The sequence below is a fragment of the Kogia breviceps genome, chromosome 18 (assembly GCF_026419965.1).
Source record: "Kogia breviceps isolate mKogBre1 chromosome 18, mKogBre1 haplotype 1, whole genome shotgun sequence".
In the NCBI taxonomy this organism is placed as follows: domain Eukaryota; kingdom Metazoa; phylum Chordata; class Mammalia; order Artiodactyla; family Physeteridae; genus Kogia; species Kogia breviceps.
Window position 1 is genome coordinate 37,811,347 of NC_081327.1, and position 6,092 is coordinate 37,817,438.

The 6,092-nt window shown below is 42.9% G+C and overlaps 1 pseudogene; it reads right to left on the minus strand.

The window, feature by feature from the left end:
* Window positions 1-2,357: 2,357 nt before the first annotated feature.
* Window positions 2,358-3,987, minus strand: LOC131744328 (large ribosomal subunit protein mL37-like; annotated as a pseudogene).
* Between the last annotated feature and the right edge of the window lie 2,105 nt (window positions 3,988-6,092).

Below are 6,092 nucleotides of genomic sequence, written 5' to 3' on the forward strand. Positions count from 1 at the left end.
AATAATGATGTAATAATATTAATCACCAACTTATATATAAAACTAGAAATTCTCAAAACATTCCTTCAAAGTATGTATTCTTATCCTTATTTTACAGATGAGAGAATTGAGACAAGGAAATTATATGCCCTGCTCGATATAAATACAACTGGTAAGTACTGGAACTGGGATTCCAGCCTATGTAGGTTTGACTCACAAGTCATCCCGCTAGCTTGCCCTTTCAGTGGAGAAGCTCATGCAACAGATTCTAGTCTTGATGTGTTTGGTGGTGTGCGGGGAAGAGAGAGAAGAACTTTCCTCTGCACCCAAGGCAGAGGGCATCTATCGGATCGCTAGGCACAGTGCCTGCAACACAGTAGGTACACAAAAAAGTTTTCATGGAAGGGTAAAAGATGAGAGGGTGAAAGGAGGTAAGGGAGAAAGGAAGGGGAAGTCAGCAGAAGTGGAGAAAGTAAGAGAGGAAGAAGGAGGAAATAAGCGAAAAGATATAAGTATGTTGATCTCTATGGAAAAACCATGCCTTTCCATGATGGGCAGAAATCTGTGGATTCTGAGGGTCACTCATCCCTCGCCCCTCCCGGTGCTGAGTGCAGCTGCCTCATGCATTTCTCTGCTCCACACTGTAGATGGTACAACTTGAGCCAGCCCCTGGCTATCTTGCTGATCTTCCAATCTCGCCCTTGATCACTCAAGCCACACTTACTTTCTTGTTGTTCAAATGCACGTGTACTCCAAATTTAAGAGATTTGCATTTGTTCTGCCCTCTGCCTGAAGCACCCTGCCCCTATTTCATGGTCTGCTCCCTCATTTTGCCTATTTAATCAGGGTTTACCGGGCTCTCTCACCAGCAGAATCACCCATTCGATGCTCTAATCCCCCGCAGTCTACCACCTTCTATCCCTTTAGTCTGCTTTATTCTTGTTTATAACATATATGTACTTGACATCATATTACATATTTTAATTTACATGTTTTTATTGGTCATCTTGCTCCACCAGGCTATAAACTTCAGGAGGGCAAAGTACATCATCTCTCTCATTCACTCCTGTGTCTTGAGCATCCAGTACTGTGCCAGGCATATGGTAAGCACTCAGTAAATATTTGCAGAATGAATACATGAATAATATATGCATGAAAAATGGTAACTGAATGAATGAATCCCCAAACCAAGAGCCGATGAATCATCTGCTTGAATCTAAATGTGGTGCAAGTATCCCTTGTTTACAAAGTGAATTTAATGGTGCCAGTTATTCACACGACAAAATGATTCTGCATTTTACCAAAGGTTTTATTCGAAAACTAATTAAAATAGCTACCTTGTTTAGTGCTTTTAAAAATATAATCCAATTTACAAAGTGGTGGTGTGCAGACATCTTTTCTAGAACATATGAATTTCTTAAAATAAATTACACGTATGCATAATGACAGTTCTGATTCTGATTTCTAATTCTTGTTTGTTTGTTGTATGGACGAAGAAATTGGCTTAATAAAATGCCTCACAGAGGGCTATTTCAATGTTCATATGTGCATACATTTACGTTACCTTTTAAACTTGTGAATAGGTGCATTTAAATGTTTGTGCTCCTGGAGAACCACTGGCGGTATTTTCAAGATTGGTACCGGCTTGCTTTGCAAATAGTCTACAATTTAGACTACAGGATTTGAGAGCTCTGTGTTCCAATTTTCATGAATGTTGAAACATTGACTATCAGTGCTGAGAAGGGAAGGCAGAAATGATCCTTGGCTGATGGAGAAGGCTTAAAAGAAATCTTTCTTTAGTGTCCTCAGCTTAAGATAGATGAACTTACACAGCATAGACTATTTCAGTGCTTTATCTAGTGTTTGTGTGTTTCCCTTTCCCTATTCAGTTGCCTTTTTGGTGGCTAAGAGATAATAGTGATGTTTCCATAGAGCAAAGGTAGGTCAAAATGGAATGCAGTATTTTACACAGGTGGCCCAAGAGCTTTCTTCTTGGAAACAATATTCCAGAAAAGTCTCTCTATTCTGATTGATAGCCACTTTAGTTCTGGGTCTTAAGCCATGATTGATTCCCCATTGCAAAGAGTATTGTTCTGGGCATGGGTAGAAATAAAGAATAACCCGTTTAATAGCTATTCATTGAATGCCTATTAAGTACTTTAATTTCAATCTTTACAAATGTTCTACAGAGCAAGTATTCTTATGCCCATTTTATAGGTAAGAACAGGGAAGCTCAGAAAATTGGACAGCTTAACTCAAATAGTGTGCTAATAAATGACTAATTAAATGTGACTTAATTGCTCAGAGTCTACAAGGGAATGTAACTAGGAACTAATTTATATGGGAGAGGTGGTAAGGAGAGGTGAGTGGAGGTTTCCTTAAAGGTATGAATCAAAGCTGAGAATTAAAAGATGCAGACAGGCTAGTTAGGATAAGTGTAGGGAGAGAACATGAACATTCATGGAAGAAATAGACTACATAAGGGCATTGAGGCAAGATGGAATTTGGAACTTTTGAGGAGCTAAAAAATATCTGTAAGACTGATGCTTAATGAGCCTTGAGGAAATCAGAGACAGATAACCCAGGGCTTTGTAGGACAAGGAAAGAATTGTGAATCATATCTTGAATGCAATGGGCAGTTGTTGAATTTTTTTTTTTTCTTAAGCAGAAGTGATCTGATTGTATTTGTTGACGAAGAGCATAGTGGTTTCAAGTGGATGAGAGAAAGAAGGGATGCATGGATCTTTTAAAATTAATGTTTTCGTTTTCTTTGGATATATACCCAGGAGTGGAATTGCTAGATCATATGGTAGTCCTACTTTTAATATTTTGAGGAACCTCCATGCTGTTTTCCATAGTGGCTGCACCAATTTACATTCCCACCAACAGTGCACAGGGGTTCCCTTTTCTCCACATCCTTGCTAATAACACTTTCGTCTTATCTTTTTGTTGATAGTCATTCTGACAGATGTGAGGTGATACCTCATTTGCATTTCCCTGATGATTAGTGATGTTGAGGGTCTTTTCATGTGCACCCCAATGTTCACAGCATTATTATTTACCATAGTCAAGGTATGGAAGCAACCTAAGTGTCCATCAACAGATGAACAAATAAAGATGTGAGATACACACACACACACACACACACACACACACACACACACAAATGGAATCCTGTGTCATCATTCACATCATAAACATTGCATTCCTGAAGACCCATAGTGGGAGATATGGGATAGAAGGTCTCAAGAACATGATTCTTAGTAGCTTCTACTTCCTCTTGGAAGGCGTTGGTGTGGGCAGAGAATCCTTGGCATTCAGTTGGGCTCCACTGGAACCATGGACCTGAATAAGAGAAGACTCTTGATTCCAGGTGGTGGATAACGTGTTGTTTTGGGCACAGATCTGTCTGGCCAGAGAAGGATGCTTCAGAATCTGGGATTTATACAGCTGTATCAGACTGTCCACAATGACTGGGCAGTAGGTCTCTCTCTTGAGGATGTCTTCATTAGAGTGCCAGAGATAAGCATGAGAGATCACATTCAGAAGACGTTCATCCTTGTTCTCTATGTGGTTTCTTGGATCGTCAGCAAGGCTAAGCACTTTCTCAGGAAGGCCTTCTATTAACTTGGTCTTGGTAAGCCAGAGGGCCTGCTTTACACCCTCGAGGCAGTGGCAACGCTGGTGGAAGATGTAGCAGGCCTGGTCCTTGTACAGCGGGTGCTCGTGAAGCGGGGGCAAGCGGCGGAACTTCGGGTGCATCCAGCCGGGGTCCCAGAGCGGGAAGACTCGCCGCGCCAGACCAGGCATAAAGTGCATCTTCCCCGCATGGGTGATGGGCTCCAGTCCAGGAACCTCGTACACCCTGTCCGGGGGAGGAGGCTCGGGCTTCCGCGTGGAGCGCATGCCCCACTCTTACGCCCCACGTCTTGGGACCCCGCAGCTTCCAAGACCGAGCCTCCCGGGGGGAGCAAGCTGCAGCCTTGCTGGCCCTGACGCCAATGCCATACCGATCCGATCTCTTCAAGACCTCCCCCAGGACGCCACCGTCTTCCTGCACGCAAGGCCTGCTGGGAACAGCCCAACCTGCAGTTTTATGAAATCATTTTGGGCACTAGGCTGCTCTCCTTTCCTGTGCCCGCAAATATCCTCCTGGGTCAGAAAGACAGTGTCACCTGATGTTTAATTAGTTAAAAAGAGAAATCCCTCAGCTCTGAGCAGACTCTGACTTTGAACAAATACTTTCCTCTCTCTGAGCCACTTCTTGTCTAAAATGAGGAGTTTGGCCAAAAGATTTCTACATTTCTGTTTCCCTCTGAAAGCCCATGGTTACTGATTACCTTCACTCCAGGCACAGTTTTTCAAAAGTATGTCCAAAGGATGCCTTTGTATTGATTCTGTGTCAGTTGGAGTCCTGCCCTGAAACACGAGTGGTAGGGCGCGGAGGGCGTTCGGTTTTATCCCAGAGCTCAGTGCGAAGGTCAGCCAGGTCCCCTGATGTTGCCACTCAGGGCCATTTGTCAACAATTCCTTGCTGGGCAAGGCCTCCAAAGATTTTTACCTGTCTACTTTCTTACCTAAAGTGTCCATACCATTGATCATCTTATTTTTTCCTTCTCTGCTCCTATCAGGGGAGGGAGCAGGATTCCGTGACACAGACAATGGACTTGGAAATTGAGCTGCCCAAGTTTGAATTCTGGTTATGGCCCTTACTTGCCGTTGGCAGATACTTTACCTCTGTGATCCTCATTTTCCACATCTAATAGCATCGGCACCTCCTTCAGAGAATTGTTGTAAGTTAGAAAGGTGATGCATCGCAGTGCCTAGAATATAGTAAATACTCAGTGAATGTTTTTGTCTCCTCTGCTCCTCACTCATCTCACTCCTACTCCTCATCAGCTTTCATTTCTCAAAATTGAACTGAGGCATCACACGTTTCACAAAAATATCTCCTGACCTTTCCCTCCCCACAGTCTTCTCTACAACTTGATTTTGCTACAGTGTATCATCCCCTATGCTTGTCCGTTGCACCACAGTCCCTCTGCAGGAGACATTTAGAGACCAATAATTACTGATACTCCATCACTGTCTCTCAAGCGTACAGGCAGACGGTAGGTGTTCAATAAATGTTTGCTAACATTTACTGCCAAAGAGGATGTTTAAAGAAGGCGTCCTCGAAGAGGGATGATGACCAGAGAGGAGGGAGAACAAATCACGTGTGTCAGGCCAGCTCCTCGAAAGAGACTTGGTATAGAACATGAGGGGAAAATAGAGTAAAGGCAGAATCCATTAACTGGCCTCAATTACATTAGTAGTTCTCTACTATGTGACATATAGTCATCATTTAGTCTTTAGTGCAAGCAATTCTTATATATATATATATATTTATACTTTTTTAAAAATAAATTTATTCATTTATTTATTTATTTTTGGCTGCCATCGGGTCTCCGTTGCTGCGCGTGGGCTTTCTCTAGTTGTGGCGAGCGGGGGCTACTCTTTGTTGCGGTGTGCGGGCTTCTCACTGTGGTGGCTTCTCTGTTGCGGAGCACGGGCGCTAGGCACGCGGACTCAGTAGTTGTGACTCGCGGGCTCTAGGTGCACAGGCTTCAGTAGTTGTGGCGCATGGGCTTACTTGCTCTGTGGCACGTGGGATCTTCCCAGACCAGGGCTCGAACCCGTGTCCCCTACAGTGGCAGGCAGATTTTTAACCACTGTGCCACCAGGGAAGTCCCCAGTACAAGCAACTCTTGATTGACTAAGAAAGGTTTATCAACAGAAGCAAAATTTATCATGTATATTTACAGCCTGATTAGCTCTCCTCCTATAGCTTTTCTTATATCTATGGAAGGGGAAAATGCACCCAGACAGTCTATTTTCTTTATGTCACAGAAGTTGAGTCACAGAAGCAAACGTTGGAAGATGTGCTATAAAATAATCAATCATCAGATAAAACTGTTTTGGATGTGGCAGATGTATAAAATGAAGTAAGATTATTTTTCCAGCTAAAAGTTTGTGTAGTTACAAAAGATTCTGGTGGAACAAATAGATTTATCCAGGTCAACACTTGTAAGGAGGTATGATTTCAAAGCAGAAAGGCAGCTGAAAATAGCAGC